Source organism: Trichogramma pretiosum, unplaced genomic scaffold (genome assembly GCF_000599845.2).
Source record: "Trichogramma pretiosum strain Unisexual culture from Peru unplaced genomic scaffold, Tpre_2.0 scaffold40, whole genome shotgun sequence".
Taxonomy (NCBI): domain Eukaryota; kingdom Metazoa; phylum Arthropoda; class Insecta; order Hymenoptera; family Trichogrammatidae; genus Trichogramma; species Trichogramma pretiosum.
The window spans coordinates 18977-32766 of NW_019641657.1; the positions used below are offsets into that span (position 1 = coordinate 18977).

The 13790-nt window shown below is 45.7% G+C and overlaps 1 protein-coding gene across 1 annotated transcript in view; it reads left to right on the plus strand.

Annotated features, from left to right (window-relative positions):
- The first annotated feature begins 2977 nt into the window (after positions 1-2977).
- LOC106656213 (protein hu-li tai shao) overlaps positions 2978-13790 on the plus strand; it is a 46657-nt gene continuing 35844 nt past the window's right edge. The window contains exon 1 of the mRNA XM_014376974.2: positions 2978-4222. The gene's annotated coding sequence lies outside the window, so the exon portion shown is untranslated. The remainder of the gene's footprint in view (positions 4223-13790) is intronic.

Below are 13790 nucleotides of genomic sequence, written 5' to 3' on the forward strand. Positions count from 1 at the left end.
TGCCCTCTCCGCTTCGTATTATAAAAATTGCTCTCTACGTTGTCGTAAAAGTATCTACGTTACCCGCCGCTGAGCAAGTGGCGAACGGAGGTTGACGTTATATATCGTACCTAATGCGGCGCGTATAGAATTCTCGAACACGGGTCTGCGATAGTTCAAAATTCGAACGTTTATCGCAGCGACGAGCCGACGGATGTCGCTTATTGCAAACTTGCACGAGCGCGAGCTACAAAAAGAGATCGGCGGATTCCTATGAAAATCAACGATCATCGAGAATCGATCTTTAACAAAAGTATTCGATTCGATTAAATTTCATAGCTCATAGTTCGCCGCTGCCCACGAAAACAATCGCTTTTGAACAATAACGTAATGCAAAATAACCAAATAACGATTATCTGGAGTATAATCTTCACAGCAAATTTTTGAGTTACTGTTTTCGTAGGCAGCGGCGAATTGTGATCATTAATTACTCGATCTTGATATTTTGGATCTTGAAATAATTTTGATACATCATATTTTTACTATATTTATTTGAATTACATGGAAAATCTGTCATAATCAATCTGTCATATTCAATCTGTCATTGAAATAGCATCAGAAATTACAAACTAGCATAAACAATTCATATCGCCATCACGAGTTTTGTCCCGCAGCAGCCACGTAAATATTACATAAATCCTCGTTCGTTAGATGCCCCAAGATCATCTCACAGATCTCAAGCGGTAGACGTTTGTGAATAAGATCCCAGAAAGGGTACAATGCGATTGCACGGAAAAATCCTCTCGACAGTTTCTCGCACAGATGCACAGCACAAGTATCCAGATGATTTCCACCGGGCTTCCGATGTTCCCATCGGAGTCCCCTAAATTCTCTCGAGCGCGCCAAAGCCAAGTAGTCGGAGTACGTGAGTCGTCTCGACGCCTCCTCGGGTCGCAACTGGATCAGGTCGTGGAGCGACAGGTCCGGTTTTACCATAAATTTTTTCGCTTTGCTCGCAAACTTCTCGTCATCGCACCAACTTTTTTCAAGATCCACCGACTTCTCGAACAATTTTCGCTTGGCGAACAATTTCGAGATCTGCAGGACGTCGTCTCGGACCAATTTGTATCCTCTTTTCTCCAGGCGCTCGAAAACCGCCAGAGTGCCAGATGCTAGTCTCAATTTGAAATTGCAGTCAGGACAATAGCTCTCTGTAAAGTCCCCGGTGGTCCTCTCGGTTGGAAAAACGAAGCTCGACAAATTAGCACCACGATCCAAAAGTACGTCGATGGCGTGAGGTAAAAAATTCGACGCAGCCAATTGGAGCGGTGTACGATTATCGTTGTTGAGGGCATCGATTTGCACTGTTTGCCGAGTGTCATCGATGGCCTTGAAGAATATGTCTATCATGTCATCGTCGACTGTTCTCTCGCAAATAACATGCAGAGCTGACGATCCGTCAAATGACCACGACAAATTCGCATCCGCACCTCGACTCAGCAGCAATGGGATCATTTCCTTTCTACTGGATCTCAGAGACCAGAAAAGCGGCGGGGAAACTTTGGTCTGTGCAAGGCAATTGGGGTCCTGACCCAGTTCCAAGAACTTCTCGACCACGTCGACGCAGCCGACCTCGCAGGCCACATGGAAATGCGTGACTTCACAATTGTCGATATAGTTGACATCAAATCTGTTATAAATTTTGAACAGATTTTCGACGATTTTCTTATCGCTTCCATCGACCTGATAATGCAACGGTGTGGTGCGACGCAACAGAGGCTTGCCCGCTTCGTCTACCTTTGGCTGGTCCTCGTAGCAGCCGCTGCGAGCCACAAACTCGACGAATTGGAATAATTCTCCATCGAAATCAGAATCATTATTTGCAAGTACCATTAGAATTTTTTCAATTTCTTCGGGACGAAATGTCTCTCGGAGATCCGGTAGTTGATCCCTCGTAAGCCAATCTTCGATTAAAGGGTCAAGTTGGTCGTAAACGAAATTCTCTCGCTCTCTTTTGTTATCCCAATTGACTTTTTCATACGCACTCTTCAAATTGTTTAATGTTTCTTGGTTAGGAATTATATTCACTCTTCGTTCGTCCACGTATTCTTGGTCAAGAAGATCCACTTCTGCGAGCTCGTCGTGATGGTCGTTCATATTAATCGTACTGCGTGCACTCACAACCAACAAACTCACACGATCCCGTATAATTCGAGATAATTTTTATTTTTTTCACCAAAATCACTTTGCCACGATGCGATATCTCTTTTTTTGTAGTACACGCGTGGCGGAGTCGTACTTAACACTGTACACCGAGTATACAGCTGAGCTACACTGAAGTCGATTCAGTAAGTAAGACCACGCACAGACTCGGTAGGCACACTACTACTGCAACTATAATACGCCGGTCAGATAAGTGGGACTAATTTTCATTGCTGTAGTACACACATGCCACTGCCGTATGAAAATGTACATATGTGGCACGGGGGCGGCTCCTATTACTAGTAAAATTTCACTTGCGTCTGCCGTACACAAATATGGTACGAATTACGCGCCCAGTCATCATCTACATACAGTCACTCTGGCTCTTAAAAAAGAAAGCCCAAAGAGACTTTTCGTTAAGCATCATATTGCACCTAATAAGGAACATCACCATTATTACACGCGTCTCGTTTTCGATTATTCGACATCTCGCTGCCGAGCAAAAGTGCAGTATTGTAATACACGCCAGTTCCAGTTCCAGCAGAGCAACCAGCCGAGCTATATATATATAGAAGCGCAGCGCCTGGGGAAAATAGCGGCGGCTCGAGAGCGTATATTTCACTATATTACACACACACATAGACGTATACTACTGAAAACGCGTCGTCGTGCAGCGCCGCTCGCGTATACGCACACGTACTATACTATACTGTATACACCAGCAGCAGGCAGCAGCTCCACCGAGGCGCTCGGCCGCGAGCAGCAGCAGCAGCAGCAGCAGTCAGTCAGTCAGTGGCCCGCACCAAAGGCGGACGACGTCGCTTTTAATCGTACAACACATCCGTGTCTCAGTTCCGTGTGTGTGTGTGCGCGTGTGTGCGCGCGTGTATCATATTATAATACCTCTGTGCCCCGTAGCAGGCGCAGCACTCGGCCAGCGGCAGCACTCAGCAGCATTGCCCGAGCTGAATCAGTCACGGAGCGTGTGTCGTAAGGATCGCACGAAGTCGTTTACAACACACCACCACCACCACGCACTGCCGCAACTTTCGGTAGTAATATATTAAATAACTACTCGCACCGCCCCGCGCAGTAGTTTTTTCAACGTTCTTGTGTGTGTGTGTGTGTGAGTGCACGCGCCCTCGCCGATATCTCTGTCTCTCCCTCTCTGGTGTGCAGCGGTGTGCAGTGTGCTCTGCTCTTGTGTGTATACCAGTGCAGTGCAGTGCGCGCGCGACAGAGCCAATAATAATAATAACAACAACGACATCATCGTGGTGGATTTTCCCTCGTATACTCGCTCGTTTGTTTTTTCGTTCGCTCGCTCGTTTAAAGCGAGTGTATAACGAGTTAAATTTTTGATTTCGAACGCACGCAACAACGACGAAAGGTTCCGGTGTGTGTGTGCGCGCGCGCGTGTGTGAAAATGCTCTTGGTGCAGTTCTGAAAGTTTTTCTTCTCTCGCGTATTTTATATATTTGCCGTCGAGCGGATATATAACAATATATAATATTTTGTGTTCGTGTGTGTGTGCGCGCGCAAAATTCGAGCCTACGCTAAGCTAGCCGCGCGCTCGTGATCTCGTGTGTGTTTATAATTTTACATCTATAATAATACATAATAAACACGAGCAGCAACAACAACGACTCTCTTTCTTACGCACTACTGATCTTCGACCCGCGAACATAGAGAGAGAGAGAGAGGACGACGACGTGCAGTCATCGTCGTATCGCAGCAGCAGATAGCAGCAGCGAATTGTGTGTGACGGGCAGCAGCGGCGAGAATCGAGAAAGGAGTATAGTGCTGTATGGAGTAGTGTGCCGTGTGTGCGCGAAAGAAGAAGAAGAAGAAGTATACGTATTATAGAAGAGGAGAGAGGGAGGCTGTTCGCCGCACGGACGACGCATATAGATATATATACGATATAAAACACAGACACACACACGCAGAGAGGCGCGCGCGGACCGAATAAAAATCCACCATCCGCCGCCCAGGGTCGCCGCATTTTATCATCAGAGAGACCGTAGCTCGATCTGCCAAAGTAAGTAAAAAAAAAAGCGCGAGACGTCTTCATTTATTTACTTTTTTTTGTTGTTGATACAACACATCTTATATCTTTGCCTCGTGTCGCTGCGAGCCGTATGTAATAGGCGCGCGCGAACTCTGCCTTATAGATGTGTAAGCGTAAGTGTGCGTGCATAATAACCGCGCCCTGGCGCCGCGCACCGCAGCAGTGTTAATACACACACACACACACACACACAAACGACTCGCGGCTGCCTGTCCTCTGCTCGATTCTCTCTTTCTCGTTCGTTTCTCGACGTCTATTCTATACTTGTTTGCTAAAACCCATTATTTCGTACATTTATCCTATACGTCGCTTCGTGCGGATAGACTCTTCGAGTCGATACGAGAAGAACCCCGCGAGTGCTCTGCTACGCGCTAAACCTATACAATAAAATGCGGTATAAAGGCAGCGGTATTGCGTTTACAAAAGTGCAGTTTTGAACGGCGAATCGTTGTATTGATGCCTTACAATATATGCGTATAATATACGCTATCTGACATTATATGCACGCGCGAGGCATTCTCGATATACTATAGTAATAATACACACACGAGCAGCAGCAGCAGCAGCAGCAGCTACGGCAGCGCCACGCGCGCCGTTCGCACGGGGTGTGTCGCCGCGGCGACGACGACGACTCGCCGTCATCCTCTCTTTCGTCCGTGCGTTGAGTGTGTGTGTGTGTATGTCGTCAGCGCACGAAAAATATAAAACAGTGTCGATGCGGTGCGTGTATATGTCTGCAGCCATGGCCCATGTGCAGAGAGAGAGCGAGAGCGAGAGGGGCGTAACAGACACACACACGTATACATGTAATAATGACAGGGGCAAGAAAGAGAAAGAGGTTAGGCCGGACGACGGATCGTGCCACTTGCCGCAGTAGTAGTAGTAGTAGTAGTAGTACACGACGCTCCATATAGCAGTTTGCTGTTTTATCGTGTCGTACGTGTGTGTGTGTGTGTGCGTGTGCACGACCCGTAAAAGGAGTCCTCGACGTTTCGTTGCCACGGCGATTGATTATAAAGCGAGCCGGCGGCTGGCCTATATGTGTGTGTGTGTGTTGGTGCACGGACGTAAAACGTACACACACATTAACACACACACGGGCGCAATGCGGCCGCTCCTATATATGTATGATATACCTCGCTCCATGGTGTTTTTATCTCGTGCTCTCTCTCTCTCTTTCTCCGGAAGATTGCCTTTTGGAGTCTTGCACGTTATAATATACAGACTCTCTCTCTCTCTCTCTGTCTCCGTATTGCTGTAGGTGGCTACGCTATGTACACACACACACACGCACACGCGTATACACAGGCGTATATACACGCGTAGGCGAGACCTGTTATATATTATACGCACACACGATGATCGGCTCCGTGCGACGAGAGATTCGAGCTCGCGGATACACTTTACTCATACACGTACACGAGGAGTAATCATTGCTCGCGGCCGAACGATAAGAGAGTAAAAGAAAAAACTTCTTCGTCTTTTTTTCTTCCTCCTCTCGATTGCCAAGTGTCTCAAATATTATATGTAAAGAGTTCGTGCAAAGACGACGACGACGACGACGCCATTTTGCCCTCGATGTATGCGTGTGTGTGTGTGCCGAAAGAGAGGATCGAGAGAGAGAAAGTGAACGCACGAGGGAGAGAGAGAGAGAGACACACACACACACACATACAAGCATACGCATGGATAGCAAAGTCGATGCTTCGCTTCGTGTTCCCGAGTTTCTGCCAAGTTTTGTTTTTCCTGCGACGTGTATTATGTATTCGTCGCTCTCGATATCGTTATGTGTATATGTGTATGCTTTTACAAGGGAATCGAGGAGGAGAGAGAGAGAGAGAGATAACGCATACTGCACAGGCGGCAGCGGGCGTGTGGCCCAGTGCGCCGCTTCGTCCTCACCCACTTGGCAAATAATACAATACGTATACATAAAACGTTCCTCTCCTCGTTCAATTTTTTTTTGTGTCTTTCTCTCCTTCGTCTGCGTCCGTCTCTCCTATACATATAGCGGCACTGTCATTATATTATATTGTATTATATTCTCTTCGCGTCCCATTGCGCAATTCCTCGAGAGCGCGTCAGGCAGCAGCAGCAGCAGAGCTGGTATAAGTCATCATCATCAGCAGCAGAGGCAGCAGCCGATAGCGCGATGGATAAATATAAATTTTATTTCGGTCAAGCTCGAGTGGCAACACGCACACGCGCACGTGTTTTTTTTTTGTCTTTACGAAATGTCAGGGTTAGATCATCGATGTTGCGGACTTTTAATTTAAGAAGTTGACCTAATACGCCGCCTTAGGTGTATTTTATTATTATTATTATTATTATTATTATCACGAACGCGGCGCTCGATTATACACGATTGACAAATTTTTATAATCGATCGATGGAATAACGATGCGAAATGTATTACATCGGCCTCGCGGATGACTCACTCGGCCGTTAATATACGTATCATTTCATCGAGCGAATTTATTGATGTATGGGAATTTTATTCCCGAAAAAGTGTGGGCCGTGTCCTGCTCACAAGCAGCGCGCGGAGCGACACAGCTGCGTGCTGCTGCGTATACATTATTACTCATCGAGATGCCCCCCGCTCATTAGCATGATGACCTGCGACGATAAAACGCAAAATCGGCGCGTGTGCGCGGAAAGAGACATTTAAATTTCTGCGACAAGTGTAAACAAAAACACTCGAATCTCGTAAGATCGTGTGTACACAGCCTTTCGTGCACACAACAGTACGAAATCGCTCTTTACGTTTCGTTACATTGAATGTATATTATACGCGCACTGGCGGACACGAAAAATTGCCGTTATTTTATTGTTATCAGCTACGAAGACTGGATAAGATCACGCGAGACCGGCGGACTGTGCATAATAATGATAATAAATACACGACGACGACGACAACGACGTTTGTGTAAAAGATGAGTCGCGTTGTCGTATACAGTCGATGATCGAATGGAAAAAATGTGTTTCTTTTCTGCACAGTGTCTCTCGTCGCTATATCCACTCTAAACTCTCTGACATTTTTCCATCGCGGACTCGTTGTGTCATAATATATATACCGAGTATATACAGTTCGTAAAGTCTCCCCCGAAGGCTCGGCCGTTAACGTCTGGCCGTTTGTCTTTTCAAGCGTGTCAAGAGAGCAGTCGCAACTACTCCCTGTAGTCGAGGTCTCTCGCCTTTATATATATCTCATATATACCGGTCAAACGATCTTTCCGCGAAGAGAGGCAGAAGTTGACAGTCCATCTTACGCGCGGGTATACCTTGTATATCTATTCCACTATATATATACGCTCCTCGTCGCGATTCGCGCGAAATCTTACCTCCGCATCTTTCCGTGAATCTTGCAGATATATAGCGCACAAACACGTGTAGTAGTATATAAGTCGGGCTTTTGAGCGCAACGCGGCGGCGGCCTATTATACACATCGAGATTATATTTCTCGCGTTTATGCGTGTTTTTTAATACGCACGCAACAATAGCCTTGCACTTGCCTGTGCGTGCCTGTGTGTGTGTGCGTTTTTAATCGTTAACCGAAGGCTCGTAATTCGCATTAAAGTGCGCGCGAGAGACTGCAGGCGAGGTATAAAAGATGTATGTAATATTTTCAGAATGACGTTCGCTGGCGATTCCGATGATTGAAAACAAAAAAAAGAAAAAATAAATGAATGAACGAAATGTTTTTATCGCGTTTGTGTACTTACGACTGCTGCTGCTCTCTCTCTATCTCCCTGTCTCTCTTTTCAAAGATTATTATTATTGACGTTCGATCGTGCAAAACAATCGACGAACGCAAAACAACAACAGCAACAACGACAAAAAAAGCAAAATAAAAAGAGCACTCGACCGTGTTGCGCTGCTCGTCGCTGTAACGTGTTTATATACAGAAACAGCAAAAGTCTCCGACGTCGAGCGAGAAAAAAAAAGCGGGAACGACTGGAGCATAAAGTCGAAGTTCAAGAACGCGCTCGCGTTTAGCCAAAGACAGAGAGAGAGAGAGAGAGAGAGAGAGAGAGCTCGATGCAATCGCATGCACCAGCGGTGCACGAATGATGCGCACCGAGACGCGCGAGCGAACGAAGAAAAACGAGGCAGAAAAAAAAACTACAGAAAGAAGGGCCCCGCTTATACGTGTAGTGTATATACTGCAATGGTATATTTAAAGAGAGTACGAGAAACTACACCGAAGTCGAGGACACGCACAGGTTTGCCCTCCATATACACAGCCTGATGCACGCGCGCGCGTGTACATTATATGCTCCGCGGACTACATCCTCTCTGCTGCTGCTGCTGCCACATATAGGCTCTCGTGAGCTTTGGCTTTCTTGCTGCCGCTGCTGCTGCAGTCGTGTGCAGGCACACGCGAGAGACGAGGGGTTATATAAATCGGCAAAAAGTCGGCGTCGTCCGATTGGCCCCTCGCGCCCACTTCATTTCATTTTGTCGACGTCGTCGTCGTCGACTACACGTACTATATACGATATACAAGCAAAAAAACGAGTTCGCTCGTATTCGTGTGTACGTACATGTATCACACGTATATAAGGCACACGTATTTATAAATGCGTGTGCGGAGCGCATGAAGTAGCACACGCGGGTGTATGTTATATAGGCGGTGGGGCGCGCACCGCACGACACGAACGCCAACGACTCTTCCCGCGCGCGAAAGGGCGAGCTCCGCTCACTCGTTCGTTCGTTCGTTCTAAAGGTCGTCGTCGACTGTTTTCGCGCAGCAGCAGCAGCAGCAGCGGCGAATAAAACTGCCATAGCTGCGAGCGCGGCGCAGTCTGTAAATATAATTCGTGCGCTCAACATCTGCCCCTCCGTTCACTTTTTTCTCTCTCTCGCTCTATATTAAATACATGCATGAAAATCTTTTGTTTTTGCAACGAACGAAGTTGTGATATGTGTATGTGCCTGTAGTAAATGAGTAGTGTTGCTCTATCCTTATACACGAGTAAAGGGTCGACAGGCGTCAAACTCGATCCTGCGCAGCGAGAGAAAGAATACGAGTTTCGTGCGAGCCGTGTGCTGCTGCAGTGTGTGTGAGTGTGTGTTTCGTGAATGTCTCGCACCTGACCTTGGTACAGAGAGAGAGAGAGAGAGAGAGAGACCGGCAGGCGCAGTTCCTCTATTAATAAAGTTTATGTGTATGTGTGTGTGTTTGTGCAGTTCGCACCCGAAACCATTCCAAGTGCCTACACGTTCTCCGTGTGTGAAATTTCGCCTTTTAATACAAAGTGCGTTTTAATGTAAAAAGCCACTCCACGTACGAAATTTCTCCCGAGTGCGAGTCTCTCTCGGCGTGTTCTCGAAAAACTACGAGTCGACTTGGATTACGTGTATTTACGCGTGCGTTAATAAAGGGTGCAGCAGCAGCGGCAAGTATAAGCGGCTCGACTTTATATATACATGCTACAAGGGTGTCGTTGTGCAGCGCACGTGTAACAGTGTATATACGTGTGTACGTGTGAAAAGAGAGAATACAGTGCGTGCGCGTTTCCGAGTGAAAGGAGGAAACTTACCATTATATACCTCTAAGGCTCTCTTTGTTTCTCGTGCTGCGTCAAGTGTGTGTGTGTGTGTGCGCGCGGATGGCTTTATGAAATGCTTCGCTAAAAAGCCCACGAGAGGGAAGTCGTCGACGTCGCCTTTTTTTTGTGTCGTCGCTGTTACCGCGCGCCGCGCTGTAAGTATATGAAGTGTACCTACCTACCTATATCCAGAGTCGACGACTTTTACGGTATTAAATTTGTTTCCGGCCCCGGTCGCGGCCCTTTATACAATATCGCTTTGAAGTTCATCGAAACAAAAAATTAACAGAGTCTCGACTCGATGTTACGAAAAAGAAGTGTATCTCAGAACGTCGAGAAGTAAATTCGATTTTATTGCGATATATAGGCTATACAAGAAAGACGATCGCCTATAATAAAGTATATACATATAGCCGTGTGCATACATTTCAACTGGTATTACTTATCTTTATATATTTCTTTCTCTCGCGGCTCGAGGCAGTAGCAGCAGCAGCGTCTATAAGCCTTTGATCACATTATATCAGCGCAGAGAGAGAGACTTGCACCACAGAGCTCTTCGGTATCTTCTTACATCAATTCTAAAAATAAACAAACACTCGATTTTCTCGCGTATTACTTTTCCGTCGTTTCTACTCGTATTATACATATTACATTCATCGTGTAAAAACAAAAAAAAGATCGAGCGCTTTCGAACCGTAAACTATATTCACGAAAAAAAAAAAAAAAAAAATAGAAATATAAAACGATATCAGTCATGAGCCAATTAACTTTATGTGCCTCGAAAACTCGTAGCCGGCCTGACTGCGCTGCAAGCTGCTGTATACTTACTTCTTCTTCTTTTTTTTTTTACTCGAGTCCTCTCGATCCAATCAACTTTATTATGCGAAACGTATATACATACGAGTATTGCGGCACAGACGACGACGCAGCTCGTGTGCTTATAATACGGTCCACGCCCAATTTTCGAAAATAATTAAAGCGAAGAAGTGTAGTGTGTAGCGAAACTTTATCTCGCTCTCGTGCGCTGCTCGCGATCACCTTCGTTAATATAGGTACGTGCAGCATGTGTATAGAGGTGTAATAATATTTTATACACACGCGTGTAGAGATAGGCGTGTTTGAAAGAAAATGTAGCGGCTCAGCGAGAAAAATGCAACTTGCGCACGCGCCAGAATCGAGATTAAAATTCGCTCTCTCGTCTTTTCCAATCTCGCGAAGCTCGAAAAAAAAAAAAAAAAACAAGAAAGACAGATAGAAAAAAAAATGAGTTGGCAGGGTCGTGTATCTCCATATGCACAACACAGCAATACACACATACACACAGAACTCTATCCATTAAATTCCAGAATGGAATGCGCGCGTACATTATAAGCTCGATGCTCTGTGTCGTGCTGAATATCTACAACTTCTATCCATATGTGTGTGTGTCTGTGTGTGTGAATATACCTACACACGAACGCGTGGCTGAATGTAATGTGGGAGTGCGGCGCGGCGTGATAATCTATGTTTAAACCGTGACATCATCGAAATGCCGCAGACGACGACGACGAACGGCAGTTAGCACTCTATGCTACAACAACTATACGCGACCAAGTTTTATATATCTCGGCCGTGCTAAAAGATATAGAAAAATTTGGTCTCGCCCGCGAATAATGTATCGTCTCTCTGTCGTGCGCGGTTACCACATAATATAATCGGCTTTAATACATCGGACATATCGTTGGCAACTTCCTTTTTTTGTTTCCTCGCTGCAGCAACGAACAAACGAACGAACGAGCGAACGAACGAACGAACGAGCGAACGAACGAATTCGTAATATTCACACACGCGCGAGACGCCCACCGCGTCTCGTGGTTGTTATAACACAGGCCCGCGAGTAAATAAAGGAAGCGAAAAATAAAAGAAGCATTAACAAAAAAAAAAGAGAACGACGCTGTATAGTATAGTAGGTATTATAAGCTTAATGAAGCAGGCCTTGGTATTCGTAGAATTCCCTCGACGCCATCGCGACGTAGCAGCAACAGCAGCAGCAACGAGTGGCGTGTAGTTTTTGATTCGTTTCATGACTCCGGAGTTGTTGTTATTCTCTCTCTCTCTTTAGCTGCCTCTGTTGTGTTGCATGTGGGGTCGGAGCTGCACACACCGGTGCAGCGGCGCAGCTCTCGACGCTTATTAATCAATGACGAGCAGAGCTACACACACACCAGAGAGGCCGAGGAGTACCACGCGATGATATATATTTACGGGCAAGCTGCAAATGTAATCTCTCTCGCTCTCTGCTGCTGCGAGTATTCTTCTTGGCGCGGGTATATCAACGGGCTCTATCAGCTCTTGCGTGTACTTCGTTTTTTCGGCGAAAACTACATCGACCGTAACTAGCTCCTTCTCGTTCATTTGTGTCATAGAAAATTTTTTTTACGCAACAGTTATATTATATCTGCACACACGACGCCGTCGTGCAGTGGCATTAATGAGAGAGAGAGAGAGAGAGTTTCGACATTGCGCTCTATGTCAACGCACACACGAGTAGTCGCCACCAACACCGCCATCGCAAAAATTAAATACGAGTAGGAAACCGGCCTCTGTGTGTGTATGCAATAACGAAAACACCTCCTCCTCACCTTTGGTGTGCAATGCATCTGTGTTATGTGCGTGTGCTGTGCGCTCGGTTATGTGTAACGCACTCAGGTTACGCAAAACTTCTCGTCCGCGATACACACACACATGTGTGTGGCATGTAGTACACTGACTGTTTATTCGCACGCGCTAAAACTCGCTCGAATTCAAACTTTATACAACTACCATCGCGCACGAGTCGACCCATTGTTCGGATCGCGAGAGACGAAGAAATAAAACGAAATAAAAATTTTATCTCTCTCGGGTTTTGAACGATCGTTCTCGTCGTCGAGAATAAATAATACTAAAAAAAAAACATATATATATGTAACTTCTGAGCGTTGCTCTTCGTGCATTATATACAGGATGATGTAAGCTCGATTATTCAATCTTTTGTTGCTTACCGACTGCTGCGTCGTTGTTGCTGCGTGTGTATACAATGTATACGAGGCAGAAGAGAGATACAAAGAGAAGAGCAGCAACACTTCACGTCCGCATTTGTATCTATTATCTCGAAATTAGTTTCGAGTCTATGCATCGCCTTTTGCGCATACACTACTGCTCTCGCCTCGTTACAATATCGCACGCGTAAAATATCATTTTCTTTGAGCTCTATTACGCCGAGGCGCGATAAATCATACGCGCGATGGACAACTTGGCGCGATTCATCAGATGTGAAAGAGAGAGAGAGAGAGAGAGGCTTGAAAACTTCCCTTACGTTTTATCGATCTTTTTCTCATGACGACGATGACGATGATGATGATGACTTATGTGATTAATGCCACTTACTCGAAACCTGTCGCGAGTGACCGATGTGTGCAGGCAACAGCGCTGCACGCTATTTTTATGAATACAACAGGTGCACTTTTCCTCGTACAATTTTTCTTGATTTTTTTTTTAACGAGCTTAATCGTAAGAATATCAACTCAACGAAAGGTTTCACACGGTGTTTCGTTGCTTCAAAATTGAGTCCAAAAAAATGAAATTTTTCTCCTCGTTTCGTCATTCGGCCGCTAGAAGCACGCCCGAGCCTCTAAATTTGCAAAGAACAAGAAGAAAAAAGAATCGCACGCAAAATCTATTACATTAGAAAATATGATTGGCTACACTCGTGTTGGTGCGCGCGCGCGCGATAATGTGTTCTCTTAAAATATCTTCAAACACGCGTCAAACGTTGTGATATTAAGTAGTACAGCACGCCGTAACCTAGTTAATAATTGTACATAAGTAAGTCGACGAGTCGGTCATTCATTACATGTGAAACGTGTTGTCAGTGTCCGCGTGTGTGTGTGTGTGACTGTACAAAGTCTTACTGCTCGCGCGCGAACGAGTAAATACGAACGATACAATGTGCCAAATAGTCGAGTGC